This window comes from Arvicola amphibius, chromosome 4 (genome assembly GCF_903992535.2).
Source record: "Arvicola amphibius chromosome 4, mArvAmp1.2, whole genome shotgun sequence".
In the NCBI taxonomy this organism is placed as follows: Eukaryota; Metazoa; Chordata; class Mammalia; order Rodentia; family Cricetidae; genus Arvicola; species Arvicola amphibius.
The window spans coordinates 33,806,923-33,828,937 of record NC_052050.1 but is presented as its reverse complement, the minus strand read 5'-3'; the positions used below and the strand labels follow the sequence as shown (position 1 = coordinate 33,828,937).

Below are 22,015 nucleotides of genomic sequence, written 5' to 3'. Positions count from 1 at the left end.
CTTCTTGATCCTTTTGCCTTAGCCTTTCAAGAGCTGGGATTATAGGTGTGTATTTGTCTTTAGGGATGTTGTGTGTATTTTATTTTTATTTTTTGCAGTGTTGGTAATCAAACCCATATGCTTTATGAATGTTAAGCAGTTAGTCCGTAGCCGGGTATCGGTTGTGCATGCCTTTAATGCCAGCACTCAGAAGACAGAGGCAAATGGATCTCTGCCAGTTCGAGGCCAGCCTGGTCTATAGAGCGAGTTCCAGGACAGCCAGGGCTACACAGAGAAGCCGTGTTTTGAAAAAAAAAATTGTTTGGGAAAAAAAGGAAGAAAAGAAATTGCTCTGCTACAGAACTATGCTTAACCCTTACCTGTTGTACCGTTCGGTGACTTTGGTGTGTTCATATAGTTGCCTAGTCATCCAGAACAGCTCAGTTTTAGATTATATGTGTGTCTTAGGGGCTGGGCTTCAATTCACACTGTAACCCAGGCAGGGCTTAAACTTGGAATTCTCCTGCCTCAGCTTCCTGAATAGCTAAAATTATATATAGGCTTGAACTCTATACTTGGCTACTGTTAGAATATTCTCATGACCATCCAAGAGTTCCCCCATGAGAATTTGCACACTAGTTTTCATGTCCCAAACCCAGCTACAGAAAACAGTTGATTACCACTCTGTTAGTATTTCTGCCTTTCTAATATTTTATATAAAACATAATCATCATGTAGTGTGTAGTCTATACAGATCCTTTCATTTAGTATATTTTGAGGGTCATGCAGGATGTCACCTGTGTTGCATGTTCCTTTTTTTAGACAAGAGTTTTATTATGTAATCGTGGCTGAGTCAGAACTCATTATGTAGACCAGGCTGGCCCTGGACTCAGAGGGATCCCCTGCCTCTCAGCCTCATGAATGCAGGGATTAAAGGAGTGTGTTACCATACCCTACAGATATTTTCTTTTTATTACTGAATGTAACATACTGTATAAATACAGGACTCCTTTTAAATGCCTGGTCTTTTGGGACTATAATAATAGTTAATAAAAATAAAAAATAGCTTAGTTTGCATATATGTCATTCCATAAACATACGTTCCGAATTTCTCTTAGGAAAAGATGTAGAAAGGGAATGACTACATCATTTGAAAGTATATGACAGCTTTTTCAGAAACTATTGAACTGTTTTTTTCAAATGACTACTGTTCTACATTCTCATCAGCAAAACATAAGGTCTGTTTCTCTACATCCTTGCCAGCATTTATTTATTTTGATACAGGTCTCATCAGCCCTTACTGGCCTGGAACTTGATTTATAGACCAGTCTGGTCTTGCCTCTGCCTCCCAGGTACTGGGATTAAAGTAGTAGGCCACATATCTAACCTGCCAGCATTTAATACTGGCAGATATTTTTACGTGTGTAGTGTTGGGGATCAAATCCACAACCCTCTGAGTACTAGATATGCATTCTACCACTGATTTACATTCCAAACCCCACTTTTATGGATTGTAGTCATTTTAGTTGGTGTGTAATAATAATAATAACATTATTGGTTTGGACTTTTAACTGTGTATATGTGAGAGTCTGTATGAGAATGTGCACATGTGAGTACAGATGCCTACAGAAGCCACAAGCATGTTGGGTCCTTGGATCTGGAGCTACACATGTGGTTGTATCCTGACATGGGTGCTGAAACCCCTCAGTCAAGCTTTTTAAAAGAAAATAGTCATGTATTGTGATGGTTAATATTACATTTAGACTTACTATGCTTGAGAGACCAGAAAGCAAAAAATACCTCGTGTGTGTGTGTGTGTGTGTGTGTGTGTGTGTGTGTGTGTGTAATGCCTAGTGTCACACCGGTAATCCTGTAGTCCCAGGACTTGGGAAGCTAAGGTGAGAGAATCCCCCATTTTAAGACAGCGTCTGAGCTACGTAATAAGAAAAAATAGCAGAATATTAAATTAAGTATTTGCGGAATACTTAATTTTCCTAAATTCCTGGATTTTCTAAATCCAGGAGCCTATGCTGTAGGCCCCCTTTTCTGTGGCTAATCTCTGATAGACGTCTACTTCACTTCTCCATCTGAACTGTGTTCGGTGCTATAGACAGAGCCCTCATTCTCCTCCAGGGAACCTTCGCAGCCAATCTAAACTGTAGACTGGTGTCCAGAGTCCATGCCCCGCTAGTCTTCTCTGAGCCGGTAGTCTGTAAAAGACACCCCTCATCTTTAAGACCAGTGTGTGCAGTGTGTAGTAAGACATAGTTCTCTTTGTCTACGTGAGCATATTCTCATTTTTCTTTTTTCCTTAACATTTATTTTAATTATATTTAATTATTTAATTGTATTTAATATATTATTATATATTAAATAATAAATAAACACTATTTGCAGCCAGATCTCAGTGAATTAGAGGCCAGATTGGTTTACAGAGGGAGTTCCAGGACAGCTAGGACTGTTACACAGAAAAACCTTGTCTCAAACCACTCCCTGCGTCCCCGCAAATGAAAGCTAACCATTGTGAACCCATTTTCATGTCTGTAAAGATGGGGATGATAGAAGTAACTGCCTTATAACTTGCAAAGATTAAATTTGTTGTAATATGTAAAGGAAGGAATGTTCCCTGCGTGCTGCTGTCATTGCAGCTGTTTTTGTGGTTAATCTTGATTCACACTAAAAGCTATGCGTTCGATTCCTATGTTTATGAAAGAAAATTCCTACAGTGTTCTAGGAGGCTGCAAACCAAAAGGCACAGCAAACTACCACCTAATAGGCTCATTGGTATTCTTGCTGACAAGGAGGCGGGCTTCCGATGTCGGGATTCCGACGTCCGGAAGTGAGTCACTGTGGAGGCGGTGCTATGTAGATAGAGAATTCAGGAGCCGACTGGGAGAAGCTGCTAGCTCCACATTTCTGATTTTTGGAATGTAGTTTTAGGAAAATTACAAGACCGCCAACCCTCTTAAGAGTTTTGCAATGTTGGAAACCACTATACATAACGATATAGAGCTTTTTAATAAGGGCTTAAGTTTGCACCGTATCTTTGAAATGCTACGCACACCAGGCTGTTCAGGCATCATGGGGCTGGAAACTCATACTTACCTGGCAGGGGAGATACCATGATCACGAAGGTGGTTTTCCCAGGGCGAGGCTTATCCATTGCACTCCGGATGTGCTGACCCCTGCGATTTCCCCAAATGCGGGAAACTCGACTGCATAATTTGTGGTAGTGGGGGACTGCGTTCGCGCTCTCCCCTGATATTGTGGTTCAATGTTAGATCCTAAACAAGAATGTTTTTTGTCGTTTTTAGTACAAGTGCTGCTTATTCTCTTAGTTGCCCAGTTGAATTTAATATTATATACCTAGGATAATTATTGGGTCTAAGTTTAACTTCAAGGGTTTGAGTTTTGCTATACCCATCAGCAACTTGGTCGGATAAGCTGTTTTGAGAATTTAGGTGTGCTGTTTTCACAGTGTCTTCTAAGAGCACCCTCTTCTTCCAGAGGTTTTCTGTTTAATTCCCAGCAACCACATGGTGGCTCATGCCTGCAGGCACAGAACACTGTATACACACATACATTCAGTCTTAAAAAAGAGAACAGTAATCTGAGTGACACTTTTACTGATTTGTCCAGTTTCTAGTTTGTAAACATTTGGAAGGCAGAGGTGAGGAAGATTGTTTCAAGTTTGAGGCCAACATACAGAGTACTCAATTAAGACTGTTTGTTTACATGTATGTGCACCAGATGCACCTAAGGAAGTCAGAAGAGGGCATCAGATACTCGAGAACTACAGTTAAGGATATTTGTATGTGAGCCACCACATGTGGGTTCTGGCACTTGAACCCTGGTCCTTTACAAGAGCAACAAGTGCTGTTAACCACTGAGCCATCCCTCCAACAACGTGAGCTCTAAGTCATAAGTTATAATGAAGTTGGGTGTAAGGTATGCACAACTGTAGTTCAGACACTAGGGAGGTAGAAGTAAAAGGCATTCATAGTCATCCTCTTCCACAAGTTGTAACCCGCCTGTGTAGGGTCAGATCTCAGCACCAGTAGTTTTGATATATTAACAGTTTTTCTTTTTCTTTTTTTAGGCAAAATATCAAGGAAATATATTAACAGTTTTGACTGTTTAACATACAGTGCCATTTTGTTGATGGGAGAGGACGCGGGTCAAAGAATCCCAGGCTAACTTTAAAATATTTTAATTATATTTTCTTTATTATAAGGGGCAAACTCACAAAACAGGAACGAGAAGGCTAACCTCAGCTGTGTAGCGAGGGAACCAGAAAGCAAGAACCCTGGGCTGGCCAGTGTTTTTTTTTTTTTTTTTTCTGGGTAACCAAAAGGTCATGCCCTAACCTGGTCCAACCTTTTAAAGACATTGACTAACAGAGGTTCCCCATCACCTTCCCCTTTTGTCTCAATAAAAGTGTTCCAAACCCAATACAAAACTATATACACTAGGAACAGATATCAAGTATAAAATTAGGATTTACAACCATTATAAAAAATATTAATCAAGAAACACATGACAAATTTTTTTTTTTTTTTTTTGGTTTTTCGAGACAGAGTTTCTCTGTAGCTTTGGAGCCTGTCCTGGAACTAGCTCTTGTAGACCAGGCTGGTCTCGAACTCTGCCTCCCGAGTGCTGGGATTAAAAGGCGTGCGCCACCACCGCCCGGCGACAAATGTTTTATTAAACATTCTATTCTAAAGGGTCTAAGTCTTGCGTTGGAAATGCCTAGATTATAAGAGGAATGTAACTATGACTATCTAATCTTCAACCCCATCAAAGGCCTGAGAAGGGAGATAATATTACTTGAGTAGGCAGGAAGTGCAATCAAGCAGCTTCCAAAGGGAGCAGTATATATATAACAGAGACAACTGGCTGCCTGAGCAGTCACCCAAAATCTCATTTGTAGTGTTGAAGCAACCAACTTTGGCTAGTGTAACTGACAGACCATTTTTAGAGGCAGGGAATTTTTAGAACGGTCTTACCCTGTCTTGACAAGGTTTGGCAGTCCTTTTCCTTGTGTCCTGCTTGTCCAGTCCAGACACCATAGACTTTGTCAGTGGTTGAGGCAAGTGGAGTCTTTGGTGTTCAACACTTTTTCGGGAATAGATTGGTGCTGTCAGGAACAGTCGTGTCTCATGTCAACAGAACCTAAGTTATTTAAATGCCATGTTTTACAGATCCTTGAAATGGTTAAACCTTACCTATCTATGCAGAATACAATCTCTATGCATCTAAAGAACCTAATTAATCTGACTATATGTATAACAAACGTGAATGACTATTGACCTGTAATACTTAATACTTTTGTAACTTAAAGACTAAGACTTTATATCAGAAAACTAAACAATTTTTAAACAACTGTGCAGTAAAAGAGGACATGAAAATGTCAGTGGATGACCCTGATGCATACATCTTTATTACTTACTATGTTGTATGTTCTTTCCAATTTAGACCAGTCCTTTTTCAACTTACCCATATCTAGTTTCTTTCCCTTTTGTAGCTCTTCAGATAGCATAGTAATTTCCTTTTTGTTTGTCTTTTGAGACAGGGTTTCTCTGTGCAACAGCCCTGCCTGTCCTGGAAGTCAATTTGTAGACCAGGCTGGTCTGGAACTCACAGAGGTCCGTCTGTCTCTGCCTCCCTAGTGCTGGGATTAAAGGCGTGCACCACTGCCCAGCTTTAGTCCTTTTTCAGTAATAGCAAGAGCAGGCACCTGCCTCTGGGGAATCTCTCGGTGTTAAAGCTAGGACTGCAGCGATTTTAAAGGCAAAACTGTAATTACATCAGTGCTCGGGGGAGGCAGGTTACATTAGTGAGGGAGTTAGAGTGTCCTGTTGACAGTTTCTTTCTTTGCAAGGCTCCGATGTGTCTTCTAGACACTGTATTACATATGTATTACATTTGGACCACGGCCAAGGTCATGGGCGGTCCTGAAGTGTTGCCAGGGTGGAGGTATCTGCTGGAGGTGGAAGGCTGAGAAGTGATCAGGTAGAGAAAAAATAAAGTTGACACAGGAGAGCATTCCTTAGTCATTTCATCATGCTTTATCCTTGAAGAGAGGACAATTCTGAAAGCTGTGCGAATTAAACTTGTAGTAGTTGAGGAAAGCTGTTTTGTGTTTTTCCCTGACATTTTTAGTTTTGAAAACAGGTTACTGCCGGCAAAACTTTCTGAAGCTTAGGAGTATTGTTTGTTTTTAAAATTTTTTAGAAGATTTATTTATGTATATTGTGCTCTATCTACACATAGAGCATACATGCAGAAGAGGAGAGCATCAGATCTTATTATAAATGATTTTGAGCCACCATCTGGTTGCTGTGAATTGAAATCAGGTCCTTTGGAGAACCTGGCAATGTCCCTTAACTGCTGAGCCATCTCTCCAAGCCCATTTTAGTTTCAATGAGAGCACTTAATTGGCCTGGCTAGTTTGTTTTTAGCTCTGGTTGCAACGGGTAGAAATATTCTTTTGGTCTTTGAAGGTACTGCAGGCTCACAAAAGGTCCCATACACTTTTATAAAGTTCTATGTGCAGTCGACGTGGGTGCTGGGAACCAAGCTCAGACTTCCCTGCCCAGAGCAGCAAAACAGTGTCTCCAGCCCCGCACTAGTCAGCACTCCAGGGCTGCGTGTTTTGTGACAAGAGTCTATTTAAATCCGGGCAACATTTGACAAGTACTCAGTCCTCATGGAAATTTTGTGGTTGACCGAATTCTCTTGGCAATTTTGGGAAATAGAAACACCAAGGATTTGATTGATTCTCTTAAAAACAGCAGCGATTCTGACTTAAGACAACCTATCTTGCTGCCTTCTTGAGAGCAGTCTTCCGACACTTCACGATAAACCCATACCGAAGCTTTTGTTAACAGCAAAAGATGCAAGAAAATCTCTTTATCGTTGTGGTGGTAGCGAGAAGTGGTTTAAGAGTTAATGCAACCGGAAGAGAAATGCGAAGGAGAAAACCTGGAGAGGAAAACGTCACTAAAAGGGGCGGGAATATGCAGATAGTCCAAAGCAGGTCTATGTTCTAGTACTTTTTTGCACGGAAATATTTTTAGCAAGTGTTTAAAAGTGTGTGCTCTCATCTGTATAACTTAAAAACTTGTGTAGTCTCGAGAGGAAGGGCAAAGGAATTTGTAATATAATTGACCGTGACTTAGTAGTGTGTCGGTGATCAGGGTGAAGTAGTACTGAGGCCTGAACAACTCATACTTACCTGGCAGGGGAGATACCATGATCATGAAGGTGGTTTTCCCAGGGCGAGGCTTATCCATTGCACTCCGGATGTGCTGACCCCTGCGATTTCCCCAAATGCGGGAAACTCGACTGCATAATTTGTGGTAGTGGGGGACTGCGTTCGCGCTCTCCCCTGATATTGTGGTTCAATGTTAGGCCTTTGATAACTTCTTAAGGTTCATCTTGTGTTGAAGTACTTGTTGTAGTTTACCTTTCCATTCATGTTTAAATTAGTTAAAAGCCGAATGACTTCCAGAAAATGCTCTTTCCTGAAGAAATATAAGAAATATGAGGAAGAATAGGAAAAGGCTTATGAAGGCTTCCATTTGTACAAGCGCTCAGCTGGATCTCTTAATTTTTTAAGTAGATCTAGTGATGGTGCCGGGTTTACTGAGGGAAATCTAGGAAGATGCTCCAAAACTACAGAGAAACCCTATCTCAAAAAACACAAAAAGCGCTTTTCATATTTAGACAGAGAATAAATTCAAAAAGTAGTACTTCTCAGCAGTAATTTACAATCTTTGAGTCTCCTGACTAAATTTAAATTATTTTAAAATTTTACTCTGGCCAGGCGGTGGTGGCGCATGCCTTTAATCCCAGCACTCGGGAGGCAGAGGCAGACGGATCTCTGTGAGTTCGAGGCCATCCTGGTCTACAAGAGCTAGTTCCACGACAGGCTCCAAAGCCACAGTTTTTGGTCTCTTAAAACCAAAAAAAAAAAAAAAAAAAAAAAAAAAAAATTTTTACTCTGGCTTCATTTCATAATCTTAATCCCTCTTTATGGAGTCCATAGTCATGCCCTTGATGTTTGCAATTTTTGATTTGTGGAGATCTTTGTTTTTTTTATTTTGTTTTTAAATATTTATTTATTTATTATGTATACAATATTCTGTCTGTGTGTATGTCTGCAGGCCAGAAGGGGGCACCAGACCTCATTACAGATGGTTGTGAGCCACCACGTAGTTGCTGGGAATTGAACTTAGGACCTTTGGAAGAGCAGTCAGGGCTCTTAACCACTGAGCCATCTCTCCAGCCCACAGGAGATCTTTGTATAACCAGGTTACCATTCATCTGTCCTCCTTAGACTTTTAGCTTTGTGATGACAGTGGTGTAATTTTAACAATCTCAGTATCTGTCACAGTTAAGACAAAGGTATGTGATTTAGTCTATTTTGCTTTAACAAAATGACTGGATAATTTATAATAGAAAATTCTTCATGTGTGGTGGCTTAAATTAGAATGTCCTCCATAGGCTTATATATTTGAATACTTCCTCTCTCCATGGTGGGTGTTTGGAAAAAATTACAAAGTGTGTTCTTTTTGGAGGCAGAGGTAGGCATATATCTGTTCAGGACCAGTCAGTGCTACATAGGGAGACCCTGGCTACAAACAAAAGTAACAAAGATAGGTGATTTGTTTATTTTAGAAATGGCCTCTGTAGACTACAATAGCCTTAAACACCTGGCCTCAGCAAAGTTACAGCATGAACTGCAACACCCTGCCTTTTGGAAGGGTGGGGTAGGTCTACGTTGGAGATCTAGTTCCCACCAATGAGATTTGGAGGACCCATTCAGGTTACACCACACGAAGAAAAGTCAAGTTTCTCTGTGTCATTTTGTCTTGGTCACTCACTGTTCTATGGCTGTGAAAAGACACCGTGACCAAGGCAGCTCTTATAAGAAGTATCTAATTGGGGACTTGCTTAGTTAGAGGGTTAGTCCATGGCAAGAAGCACAGGATGGTGCTGGAGCAGTAGCTGAGAGCTTTACATCCTGATCCCAAGGCAACAGACAGTGGAGGAGATAGTGTGAGGGGGAGAAAGGGAGAGACTGGGACTGGCATGGGCTTTTGAAATCTGAAAGTTTATTCCCGGTGACACATCTCCAACAAGCCCACACCTATCAAGGCCACATTGAATCATCAGCTGGGAGCCATGCATGCCAACGTGAGTGAGCCTATGGAGGCCTTCTCATTTCAAATCACCATGTTCTCATGCACATTAATAGCTGTAGAGAACTTGCGGGGCCAGGCACAGTTCTAAGTGTTTAACATGCATCTGCTCATTTAAACTTCTCAATGACTCTGGTGATTTTTATCCTCACTAACAGATGTAGAGTTGAGTATTTTCATTCAGTTGAATCATTTTTCTAAGGTTATAATATGGGGAGAGTAGGGTATCTTTAAGTTTAACAGAGGCTTAACTCAGGAGTTAGGGTGCCAGAAGCTCAAAGTTACACAGAATTTACAAAAAGTTAGTGGCTCCTGGGCTCTTACTTTGTGAATTTGAGGAGTGAAATTCATGGGCAATAGAAGAATGGGTTTAGAAAAAAGTTTTGTTATTGATTCATAAGTTGAGGGAAAGTAGACAGAAATTCTGCAGAGCAGAAGTGGATTCCAGAAATAGGATACTATTGAACCCAAATATAAGGGCTTTTAAAAGGACTTAGGACAGAAACTCAGGTGAGGAACAGGGAGGGAGACGGCTCAGTCTAGTTGGCTCAACCATGAAATGTTCAGGAGTCTCTTCATAGTTTCAGTCATGTCTTGATGTACAAGTTCCAAGAAGGGCGCTCATTTATGGAGAAAGAGAAAACAGACCTTCCTTGTGGCCAGAGCAGAACCAAAGACATTTTGGCATAAACATTTCTGGAATTGGACAAGGGCCAGTGCTTTCACCCAAGGGAAAACTTTACTTTAGGGGTCCTCTGCTGTAAAGCTACCTGGACACTTTTTGTCCTGATCTTATCAGTCACACAGCTAGGACAAGAACTTGAGTCTAGGGCTGGAGAGATGGCTCAGTAGCTAAGAGCTTTGCTTGCTCTTTCAAAGGTCCTGAGTTCAATTCCCACATGGTGGCTCACAACAATCTCTGTAATGAGATTTTGTGCCCTCTTCTGGCCTGCAGGGATACATGCAGGCAAAACACCATATACATAATAAATAAATTATAAAATAAATAAATATCACCACTAAAAAAAGAACTTGAGTCTAAATTTTCAACATAACTCACTATATTATTTAGACAGCATTGTAATAATTTCCTTTGTGTGTGTTTGTTTTGAAATCCGTTTGTAGTTTAATCTTTCAGAAAAATCTTCTTTTTGGTTTTTCGAGACGGGGTTTCTCTTTGTGTAGACTTGGATGTCCTGGAACAGTCTACAGACCAGGCTGATTTTTTTAAACTCACAGAGATCTGCCTGCCTTTGCTTCCTAAGTGCTAGGATTAAAAGCATGAACCACTACCAATGCCATAATTTTCTGAGTTTTTAAAAAATACTATTAAAATTTGGTGTGTGGATTTTTTCCTGCACATATATGCCTGTATGGCATGTTTTTGGTGCCATAGGAGATCAGAAAGTGGCAGTGGACCTCCTGAAATTGGAGTTGTGAATGGTTGTGAGCCACTATGTGGGTTCTGGGAACCTGGCTTTTCTGCGAGAATAGCAAATGTTTTTAACTCTGAACTGGAAATTATTTATTTATTATTTTGGGGGGGGGGTTTCGAGACAGGGTTTCCCTGTAGTTTCTAGAGCCTGTCCTGGAACTAGCTCTTGTAGACCAGGCTGGCCTCGAACTCACAGAGATCCGCCTGCCTCTGCCTCCCGAGTGCTGGGATTAAAGGCGTGTGCCACCACCGCCCGGCCTTGGAAATTATTTTTTTAATTGCATCTGGTTTCTTGCATGGTTTATGCCCATAATCCCAGCGTTCAGGAGGCTGGAGGCAGGCAGTTTTCTTTGTGTTTGTGGCCAGCCGCCTGAGCTACAGTGGGAGGCTCCCATCTCAAGTAAATAATAAGCCTGGTCTGGTTGCACTTGACTGTAGCTCCAGAATTTGGGAGGTAAAAGGAGGATCTAGAGTTTGTAGTATCTGCAGCTTCATAACAAGTGGTTGGTAGGTCAGTGTGGGCTACATAGGACCCTGTCTCAAAATACAAACAAATAAACCCAGCTGGATGGTGGTGTTGCACGCCTTTAATCCCAGCACTCAGGAGGCAGAGGCAGGTGGATCTTTGTGAGTTTGAGGCCAGCCTGGTCTACAAGAGCTAGTTCCAGGACAGGCTCCAAAGCTACAGAGAAACCCTGTCTCAAAAAAACAAACAAACAAACAAATAAATAAATAAATGAACAAACAAACAAATCCCTCAAACAACAACAATCTGGGCATCATAACTCACACCTGTTATGCCAGTCAGCACTTCAAAGGTTGAAGCAGAGGACTGATTGAACCCAAGCCCGAGTTACATAACTTTTCGGCCAAGCTGAGCTGTAGAGTGAGATCCTGTCTCAAATTTTCTGTTTTGGTGTTTTGTGTTGCTTGTTCTTCTGTTGCTGTGATAAAATACTGTGACAAAAGCAGCCTAGAGGAGAGGGCTTTTTCTGGCTCGCGGTTGGGGGGGCTCATCTGTCAGTGCAGAGAAATCACTGGGACAGGAGCTTGAGGTGCTGATTTCACTGTCTCTATTGCCAGCAAACAGAGACAAAGGCCTGTGCTCGACCCACTGTTTTCTTTTTATTCAGATCAGTGGGCGGGTCCTTCCAATTTCAGTTAACACAAAGTAATACCCCACAGGTGTGCCCTGAGGCCCATCCAGGTGATTCGAGAGTCTGCCAGCAGTTAATCCTAAGCATCACACCCCTTCACTCCAAAACTGCATCTCTAGTGAAAACGCACAGGCTTTTTCTCGGCCTTACTCTGTAAACCATGCAGCACAACAACTATTTACACAGCATTCAGCTTGTATTCGATACACAAATAATCTAGACAGCATTTCAAGTTTCCTAGGAACATATGTATAAGTTACATGCAAATACCGTTCCATTTTCTATAAGAGACTTGAGCATCTATGAATTTGGGTTAGTATCTGTGGGGAGTCCTGGAGCCATTCTTCCTCAGGTATTGCGGGCCACCTACATCAATTGTCCAAGTGAGAAAGAACCTGAAACTGGGTCTGGTGGTGAATATCTAGAATCCTACTGTTGCTGGAGACTGAAACAGAAGAATTGAAAATTCGAGGCCTGCTAGCAATTCAAGATTCTGCTTGAGCCGGGCGATGGTGGCGCACGCCTTTAATCCCAGCACTCGGGAGGCAGAGGCAGGCGGATCTCTGTGAGTTTGAGACCAGCCTGGTCTACAAGAGCTAGTTCCAGGACAGGCTCTAAAGCCACAGAGAAACCCTGTCTCGAAAAACCAAAAAAAAAAAAAAAAAAAAAAAAAAAAAGATTCTGCTTGAAGAGTAAAAAAAAAACAAAGCAAAACAAAAGCCTGCGGATATAATATAGCTTAGTGTTTGAGCACTGGCGGAGCATATGTGAGCAGTAGGGTCCATTTCTTTACCACCAAGAAGGAAGTTGTCTCAGCCATTGTTCTACTGCTGTGAAGAATCACTATGGCCAAGGCAGCTCTTCTTTTAAAAAACATTTAATTGGGGGCTTGCTTACAGTTCCATGGTATTAGTTTATTATCATAATGATCAGTGCATGACAGCATTCATGACCCTAGAGCAGTGGCTGAGAACTACATCCTGATCTGCAGGCAGAGAGAAGGGAAGGAGAAGGGAAAGCGAGGAAAAGAAGGAGACAAACAGACATTGGACCTGGCATGAGCTTTTGAACCCTCAAAGCCTACACTTAGTGACATACTTCCACAAGGCCACAAACCCTAACTCTTCTGATCTTTTTGAACAGTTCCATGCCCTGATGACTAAGCATTCAAATCTGTGAGCCTTTGGGGGCCATTCTTATTCAAACCACCACAGAAACTAAAGTTTAAAAAAATGCAATTTTTAAATTGGCAAAGAGAAATAAAACACAGAAACTCAGTTCGACTTTAATGCTGAGAGCAGGCTTTTATGGACTTGAGAATGGTGCCTTAATACCCAGCAGGACATGCAGGAGAAGGCGCCGTGCGGAGGGAGAGCGTTCCTTAGAATTGGGGGGGGGGTGCAGGGGGATGATTTCACCAGACTTAGAAACTATTTTTCAGGATAAACTGGTTTTTGAAACAGCAGGGAGATAAATCAAATCGCCTGTTTTTGCAACGCTTGGGCTCCTGGATGTGTGTGGGGGGGGGGGGGGGGGGAGTCGCTGCTTTCAGGGAATCAGCGGATGGCAGATTTCCTGAAACCGTGGGTTTGTTTTAGGGTCCTGGTTCTGAGAGGATTTTCCTTTAGGAGGGAGAAAAATCTTGCTTCTTTACGTTTGTGAGGTATTAGAATAATGTATTGTTTGTTCTCTTTTGAAACAGAATGTCTCGGGCTGTTCATTTTCCAGTCCCTTGTCCAGTGCAGCTTGGTACCTTAACCGATGATTCCTTGGAAGCTCAACTTCATGAGTATACCAGACAAGGGAGTTATGTGAAGGTGAAGAAGATCCTTAAGAAAGGTGAGTGCAGTGTAACATGGAAGAGGCATCAGGACCCACATTTCTGAACAGTGTTTGGTAAATACAGTGCCAAGGCTGGGTTTGGTAGCCTACACTTTTAAAACTGGCACTTGAGGCAGCGAAAGGCAGGCAGATCTCTAAGTTCAAGGCCAGTTTCCTTTACAAACGGAGGTCAAGGCCAGCCCATCTATATAATGAAATCCTGTCTAATGCAAAAACAAACTCGTGCCAGGCTGGAGAGGGAGCTCAGAGGTTAAGAACATTAGCTGCTCTTCCAGAGGTCCTGAGTTCAGTTCCCAGCAGCCACCATGGTAACTCACAACCATCTGTAATGAGATTTTGTGCCTTCTTTTGACCTGCAGACAGATCATTGTATATATAATAAATAAATCTTAAAAAGAACAACAACGAAAACCTAGTGCTAACAGTTCTCTCTCTAAAAATAAATAAAGAGGGTTGGAGATCAGCAGGATCAGTGTTTGCTTAGCATATGTGAAGACCTAGGTTCTGTCCTCAGAACCGTGCAGAAAACCAGATGTGTGGGCACCTGCCTATCCTCCCAGAACCGAGAAGTGGAAGTTTAAGGTCTTTTGTGTGTATTTAGGCTCCTGTAGTCTCATATTCACACACAATTAAAAGCAATAAAAATAGGCTAGATGGTGGTGGTGGTGGTGGTGGTGGCACGTGCCTTTAGTCCCAGCAATCAAGAGGCAGAGGCAGGTGGATCTCTGTGACTAGAGGCCAGTCTACAGAGTGAGTTCCAGGACAGCCAGGGCTACTGTCTTGAAAAACCAACCAAATAAATAAACAAAAAGGGTAATAAAAGTAAAACCAGAACCAAACTAAGCCAAACAGATGAAAAAGCAACCAAAGCTGGGTGCTGAGATTATAGGTGTGTGCTCCCATGCCTGGCTCCTGGCATTTGCTATTTCTGATAAGAAAGTTAATGTCGTAGGAATCATTGTTTCTGTCTATGTAGTATTCTGTTTTTTAATTTTTTAAAAAATTTTGCGTGCAGTGGGTCCAATCATCATCAAAGGCCAGAGGTGACGGGTCCTCTGAGTTGGAATTGCAGGTGGTTCTGAGCCACCTGATGTGGTGCTGGTGCTGGGTTACAAACTCTGGTCTTTCCAACCCCCGATATTTGGATTTTCCTTTCCCCTTCCTTCCTTCCTTCCTTCCTTCCTTCCTTCCTTCCTTCCTTCCTTCTTTCTTTCTTTCTTTCTTTCTTTCTTTCTTTTTTGGTTTTTCGAGACAGTTTCTCTGTGTAACAGCCTTGGCTGTCCTGGAACTTGCTCTATAGACCACACTGACCTAGAACTCACAGAGAGCAGAGATCTGCCTGCCTCTGCCTTTTGTGTGCTGGGATTAAAGGTATGTGCCACCACTGCCCGGCAATATTTTGTTTTTCTTTGGCTTCTTTGTTATGCCCAGATTACGGACACCCCTCCCCCAGCCGCCGCAAAACCAACTAGTAGACCAAGTCCTGTGTGTAAAAGCAAAGAGCTTTTATTCTTACACAAGTTTGCAAACTCGGACTCTCAGTGTGTCTAACACATTGGAGTGATTGGAGAGCCCCGAGCTTAGTTGGGGTTGGGTTATAGTAGCAAAGGTAGAGGTGAGAGATTTCTAAGGTTCAGGACCCCTGATTGGCTGACATTTATCTAGGGGTGTCTTGGTGAAAAGCGATGTGTGTGTGCTGACAGGTGATCCTATCTACAATGGTTGGAACATTAGACATCTACTTTGGATGGTCTGTTCCTGGGTGGTGCCTGGGTAGTCTCAGTTTGTGGTCTTTCTTGGAACCAGGTATTGCCTTAGGGAAAACTACTGAGTCTTAGGCCTCTATTGAGCTTGTCACAGCTTCGGTTTCCTTCAGTTTTCTCATTTGTGTCGGCGTGTAGGTATATTTGTGTGTAGTGTGTGCTGTGCGGGTGCACATGCAGAGGCCAGAGGTGGCAGGTGTCTTCTTCTGTTACTCTGCTTTATTCATTTTGAGACAGGGTCTCTCCCTGAACCCAGAGAGTTTGCCTTGCTCTGGCTGGAAGGCAGCAAGAACCCATTAATCTGCCTGTTCTTCTCTGCCCCCATTGCTGGTTCCAGGTGATTGTGGGATAGTACCTGGCTTGTTATGTGAGTGCTACAATCAGAACTCTGGTCCTCTGACAATACACAAAGAAAAGAGGTCATCAGTTTGAGGAGCAAGAAGGGCTATTGAAGGAAAGGGAAGGGGGAAGTGATGTAATTATATTTTAATTAAAAACAAAAACAAAAAAGCCTCTGGTCCTCACGTTCCTGCAACAAGCTCTCCTAAATACTGAACCATCTCTACAGACATCACTCTTTCAAAGATTCGTTTATTTTTATGTGTATATGTCATGGCAGGGCCCCACCACCACCACGAAAAAGGCCTCGTGGTTTGTTGGAGGGGATTGAGAGGTTGGTCATCTGTGAGAGGTTGTTGATCCCTGAAACTCTCAAGAAAAAAAAAAAACTAGTCCCACAATTTTGAACCAACTCTGAAGCAACCTTTAAATAAATACTGGCCAGGAAGATGGACTCTAGTCAGGTCCACCCCTGGGTTTCCAGGGAATGGTCATTAAGTCACATTTTTCAGAATTTAGAAAGGCAAAACCCATAATTCACTGCATTTCCCATCAGGTCCAATCAGGGACAAGCATACATCCTGATGTCTTTTCTGCCTATGAATCTCCCTCCTTCATGTGATCAAGTATATCCAGTGTAGTTGGTTCAAACAAACTTGTTTATGAGAGAAAAACCTCCTGGCTTGTTATTTCCCAAGAACTACAGCTCCCAGCATTCCAGGAAGTTATCTCGCTTTTTGGGCAAGCGGGCCTCACAGGGTAACTTTGTTTTTTACAAGCTGAAGGATGAAACTAGAGACACTCAGGAACACACACACACACACACACACACACACACACACGTGCGTGCGCATGCAGAAGTGAAGAATGAGACTTTGCAGGCACTGGGTCGTGACCTCCGGGGACTGACCTCGTGGTTTACTTTTTGCTAAATGGGAAAATCTTCAAGAGAAAGACCAGTCCCACAATTATCCAGCTAAGGCTAGCTTTATTTTAGAGGGACTGTCCAGCGAGCTATCTCACTCTAACTTGGGATTTTAAAGAGTAGCTCCTTCTTTCCTTTTTGGTTTTTCGAGACAGGATTTCTCTGTAGCTTTGGGGCCTGTCTTGGAACTTACTCTGTAGACCAGGTTAGCCTCAAACTCACAGAGATCCGCCTGTCTCTGCCTCCCGAGTGCTGGGATTAAAGGCGTGTGCCACCACCGCCCGGCCCCTTCTGGCCTTTTGACATCCCTTTTATAGGGGAGAGATAAAATATTAATAGCTAGGGGCTGGAGAGATGGCTCAGAGGTTAAGAGCGCTGACTGTTCTTCCAAAGGTCCTGAGTTCAATTCCCAGCATCCACATGGTGGCTCACAACCACCTGTAATGAGATCTGGCGCCCTCTTCTGGCCTGTAGGCACACATGCAGACAGAACACTATACATAATAAATGTTAAAAAAATACAAAGAGGAAGATAAGAATATACATCATGTAAGCAGGGTCACATGTTTTGCAGGTTACATCAGATTTAAGAAACAGAAACTTATTCTTTTTTTTTTTTTTTTTTTTGGTTTTTCGAGACAGGGTTTCTCTGCAGCTTTTTTTTTTTTTTTTTAGAGCCTCTCCTGGAACTAGCTCTTGTAGACCAGGCTGGCCTCGAACTCACAGAGATCCGCCTGCCTCTGCCTCCCGAGTGCTGGGATTAAAGGCGTGCGCCACCACCGCCCGGCTCAGAAACTTATTCTTGAGTAGAAACCTACTTTTATAAAGTATGGGGCACCAGATGGTGGCTCATGCCTTTAATCCCAGCACTGGGGAGGCAGAGGCAGACAGATCTCTGTGAATTCGAGGCCAACCTGGTCTACAGAGCACATTCCAGAACAGCTTCCAAAGCTACACAGAGAAACCCTGTCTCGGGAAAAAAACAAACAAACAAACAAAAAAAAAAACAAAAGCAGCCCAATAAATAAATAAAATAAAGTATGCGGGCTTAATATAATTGGCTCCTAAATTTGCAAGGTATGCTTCTCCTATTTTGGTCTCACATTTCTTCCACGTCTAAACATAATAAAACTTTGGGGAGGGGGGAGGAGTTCATAACAAAGCTTCGGGGTCTCGTTACATCAAGATTCTCTTGCAAAGTAGCAAAGCATCTGTGACCTTTTATAATAAGAAAGATTTGTTTCCCAAGAGAACAAGATTTTATTGCTCTTTCCAAAATTAATGTGGTGGTAACCCAAAATTGGCAGCTAAACATTAGGATAAAAAGTCTCAGTGGTTGAGACTTACCACCCAGAACCAATTCTTAGGTGTTGAGTGTCAAGATAAACCCTCTGGAAGTCTCTGTCCAGTCCTTGTGAGCCAGCATTGTCACCTTTGCAGAATCTAGGCAGATCTACCTTTGCTCTGGGCCCTTTCCTGAACAGACACTCAGACCTGGCCATGTTTGCTGTTTTTGTTCATTGCTGTGAAGAAACAGCATGACTAGTAGCTGAGCGGTGGTGGTCTTGGGAAGCAAAGAGGCAGGGGGATGTCTGAGTCCAGTGTGGTCTACAGAGTGAATTCCAGGATAGCCAAGGCTACACAGTGAAACCCTGTTTTGAAAAAACAAACAAAAAAATCCTCATGTCCAGAGCAAATTAGTATCTAACAGTGGACATGCTCACAGTTTGAGGGCTGGTCCATTGCCATCATAGCAGGGACCATTGAGGACACAGGCAGGCAGTTTGCTAGAGAAGTAGCTGAGAGCTACATGCTGATCCACAGGCAGAGACAGACACTTGACATCCACACCTCTAGTGACACAACTCCATAGCTAATCCTTCCCCATCAACTGGGGACAAGCATGCAATAGGAACCTATGAGGATCAATCTCATACAAGCCAGTGGTACACCTGTAATCAGAGGGACGAAGGCTTCACCCTTGATTGTGCTATGTATTTTTAGTTCCAGTTTGGAATTCTCATTGTGGCTGGAATTTGCATTAGCTTTTTCCCTATCTAATGTATGGACAGTAAGCAAACACTCAGGTCTAGCACAGAAACTTAAGACTTAAGGAACGGGCGATCTATGAATGGTGCTCACAGAGTATAAGAATGAATCTGTTAGCTGATAAACAGAGCTCAGGGCTAGGGGCTAGAAGGAGGATGTGTGATAGAGTCTGTGGCCTCTTTCATAGGATGTCTTCTATTTACTGAGAAACAAAGCTCAGGATATTGACCTAAACAATTCTCAGGATATTGGGGGATTTAGGTGGAGGCTGGCTCTTAATGGAATAGCAAAGGATCACCAGGTTGTTTGAACACATCTCCCCAGCATTTCAGCTGGTCAGGCATCATTCATTTCTTTCCATTGAAGAAAATAGGCCTGTGATTGACAATTCTGGTTTCTCCAATGCCTACTCTTAAGCTGTGCTTCATACATGTATGAGTGTTTTGTCTGTGTGCCTAGTGCTTAAGGAGACCAGAAGAGGGTGTCAGATCCCTGGAACTGGAGTTATTGATGGCTGTGGGCTGTTATGCAGGTGTGGCAAACATGGCTCCTCTGGAAGAGCAGCTAAGGCTTTTAACAGCTGAGGCAAGGCCTCATATCTCAGCCCCTCCCTCGCCTGCCTGGAGGGAGAGTTTTTCTCTAACCCAGACTGCTTTGTGCTCACCTTTAGCCCAGGTTGCTCTCAAATTTAGTGTTAATCCTCTTGAATTCTGCTCCTGAGTACTAGGATTATGGATATGTTCTACCTTATCTGGTCTTGAGCTTTTAGTTTCTTTCTTTTTTTTTTTTTTTTTTTTTTTTTTGAACTAGCTCTGTAGATCAGGCTGGCCTCTGCCTCTCAAATTCTGGGATTAAAGGCGTGCGCCACCAATGCCTGGTTTCTTTTCTTTTTTACCATCAAGGAATTCATTGTTTATTGGAGAGAGAAACAAATCAATTAACACAATACAAAAAGCACAATACAGTAACAATATTCACATTTGTATCAGAAATATGCACAGAAAAGTATCTGTGAGTACATACAGAGCTCTCTTGTTTAGTATGACAATCCTGAGCTGTGTCCCACCCTCTTTCCCCCCCACCCAAGACAGGGTTTCTTTGTGTAACAGTCCTGGCTGTCCTGGAACTTGCTTTGCAGACCAAGCTGGCCTCAAACTCACAGAAATCAAGGTGCCTCTGCCTCCTGAGTGCTGGGGTTAAAGGTGTGAACCACCACACCTGACTCTTAGTTGTTTTTCTTTTTTTAAGTATTTATTTATTTATTATGTATACAATATTCTGTCTGTGTGTATTCCTGCAGGCCAGGAGAGGGCACCAGACCTCATTACAGATGGTTGTGAGCCACCATGTGGTTGCCGGGAATTGAACTCAGGACCTTTGGAAGAGCAGGCAATGCTCTTAACCTCTGAGCCATCTCTCCAGCCCCCTTAGTTGTTTTTCTTGATAGTTTTCTTTATATTTATTCTGCCTCTGATTTATTGATTGTCTTATATATAGAAATTAGAATCATTTACCAAATTGAGCAACCATTTTGACATTATTTTCTGTTTTTCTGCTCCATTTTCAATTTTTTACCTTATGAAAATATACTCAGATTAGACCTTCCAGTATTGACCCATAGCCTGGTCCTTACACAGCTCAGGTTCAGGAATGCTGACTAGGGGTGAGAGGATGAAGAAGTTATAAATACTAAAGAAACAGCAGACACATGGATACAGAATGGTTGGTGTGGAGAAGCTCAGCATGTTTATTATCCACATTTGAACACAGAGAAGGGGTTATTGCATACAGCTGAGCAAGAAGGCAGGTCTAAGGTAATCTGGGTAAGGCACGCTTCAGGCTCTAATGGGGGGAGGAAGCTATGGTGGACATTTTCTCTACGCACTGTCAACATTAAAACTTGAAGGCTTTGTAATCTCTGAGCCTCATGTTGGGAAAGCTTTGCCACTGCCATAGGGCTGAAATTTTTTGTCCTTCAAAAGCTATGGTCATGCAAACAATACACACTCAGGAATTCCTTTGAGCACTACACATGGTCATTTTCTTTTATGGTCTTTTCCCTTTCTCTGTTCTTTAATGGGAGTTGTTTATGTTAATCATCAATTTTAGGGATCATCTTTCTTAGGTGAGCAGTGTATGCCTCCAGTCACAGCCCTGGGGTGTCACCCCTGGCTACATAAGAGACACCTATCAAAAACAAACCACCTAACACAGGTGTGATGGCTCCTATTTTTAATCCAAGCATATGAGAGTTTTAGAGAGGCAGATCATCATAAATTCAAGGACACCCTAGAAAAGGAGGCAGCTGCTCACTCCTTTAAATCCCAGCACTTGAGGAGGCAGAGGCAGGTGGATTTCTGTAAATTCGAGGCCAGCCTGGTCTACAGAGGGAGTTCTAGGGCAGCTAGAGCTACACAGAGAAACTCAGACCCTATGCCTTTAATCTCAGCACTGGGAAAGCAGAGGCAGGCTGGTCTTATGAGTTCAAGGCCAGCCTGGTCTACAAAGTAAGTTCCAGGACAGGCTCCAAAGGTATGAAGAGAAACCCTGTCTCAAAAAACAAAACCAAATAAAAAAGACCCTGTCTCAAATCACACCCCAAAGCCAAACCCCACAGGCTTGCAGTCAAGAAACAGTGTCACATGCTTGTAACCCTGGCAGCTGAGTGTGAGACTGTTGTGTGAGACTAGAAACACAGCAAGCTCTCTTCACACGTGGAAAACAGAAGAGCTGCACAGACAGAGTGCATTGTGGGCAGGGAGACCGTCCAGTGTGTAAAAGGCTTGGCCTGAAAGTGTGCGGCGCCGAGTGTGACTCAGAACTCAAAGCTTGGTTGCAGTGGCACGCAGCTGTCATCGCAGTGCTCCTACAGTGAGAGGTGAAGGGGAGAAAAAGGAATCCCTGGGGGCTTGCAGACTATCTAGCCTGTGCAAAGTAGCAAACGAAGAGACTCTTTCAGACAAGGGGAATGTGAGGGCTGACACCTGAGCGGCACTGTCTTAGCTACTCTGTTGTTGTGAAGAGACACCATGATCACGGCAACTTATAAAAAGTTTAATTGGGGACTTGCTTACAGTCTCAGTAGGTGAGTGGGTGACCATTGTGGAGGGGAGTATGGCGCCAGGCATGCATGGCCCTGGAGCAGTAGCTGAGAGTTTTTAACAGCCTTAGCTGTCCTGGAACTAGCTCTTGTAGACCAGGCTGGCCTCGAACTCGCAGAGATCCGCCTGCCTCTGCCTCCCAAGTGCTGGGACTACAGGCGTGCGCCACCACCGCCCGGCTTCGGCCTATTTCTTTATTTAGCCGGGCGGTGGTGGCGC

The 22,015-nt window shown here is 42.9% G+C and overlaps 2 non-coding genes across 2 annotated transcripts; both read left to right on the top strand.

Moving 5' to 3' along the window:
- The first annotated feature begins 3,076 nt into the window (after positions 1 to 3,076).
- LOC119813874 lies at positions 3,077 to 3,240 on the top strand. Its single transcript, XR_005285317.1, has one exon. It is a non-coding gene; the product is annotated as a U1 spliceosomal RNA (small nuclear RNA).
- Positions 3,241 to 7,208: 3,968 nt separating this feature from the next.
- On the top strand, positions 7,209 to 7,372 carry LOC119813863. The gene has a single exon (XR_005285306.1). It is a non-coding gene; the product is annotated as a U1 spliceosomal RNA (small nuclear RNA).
- The last annotated feature ends 14,643 nt before the right edge of the window (positions 7,373 to 22,015 follow it).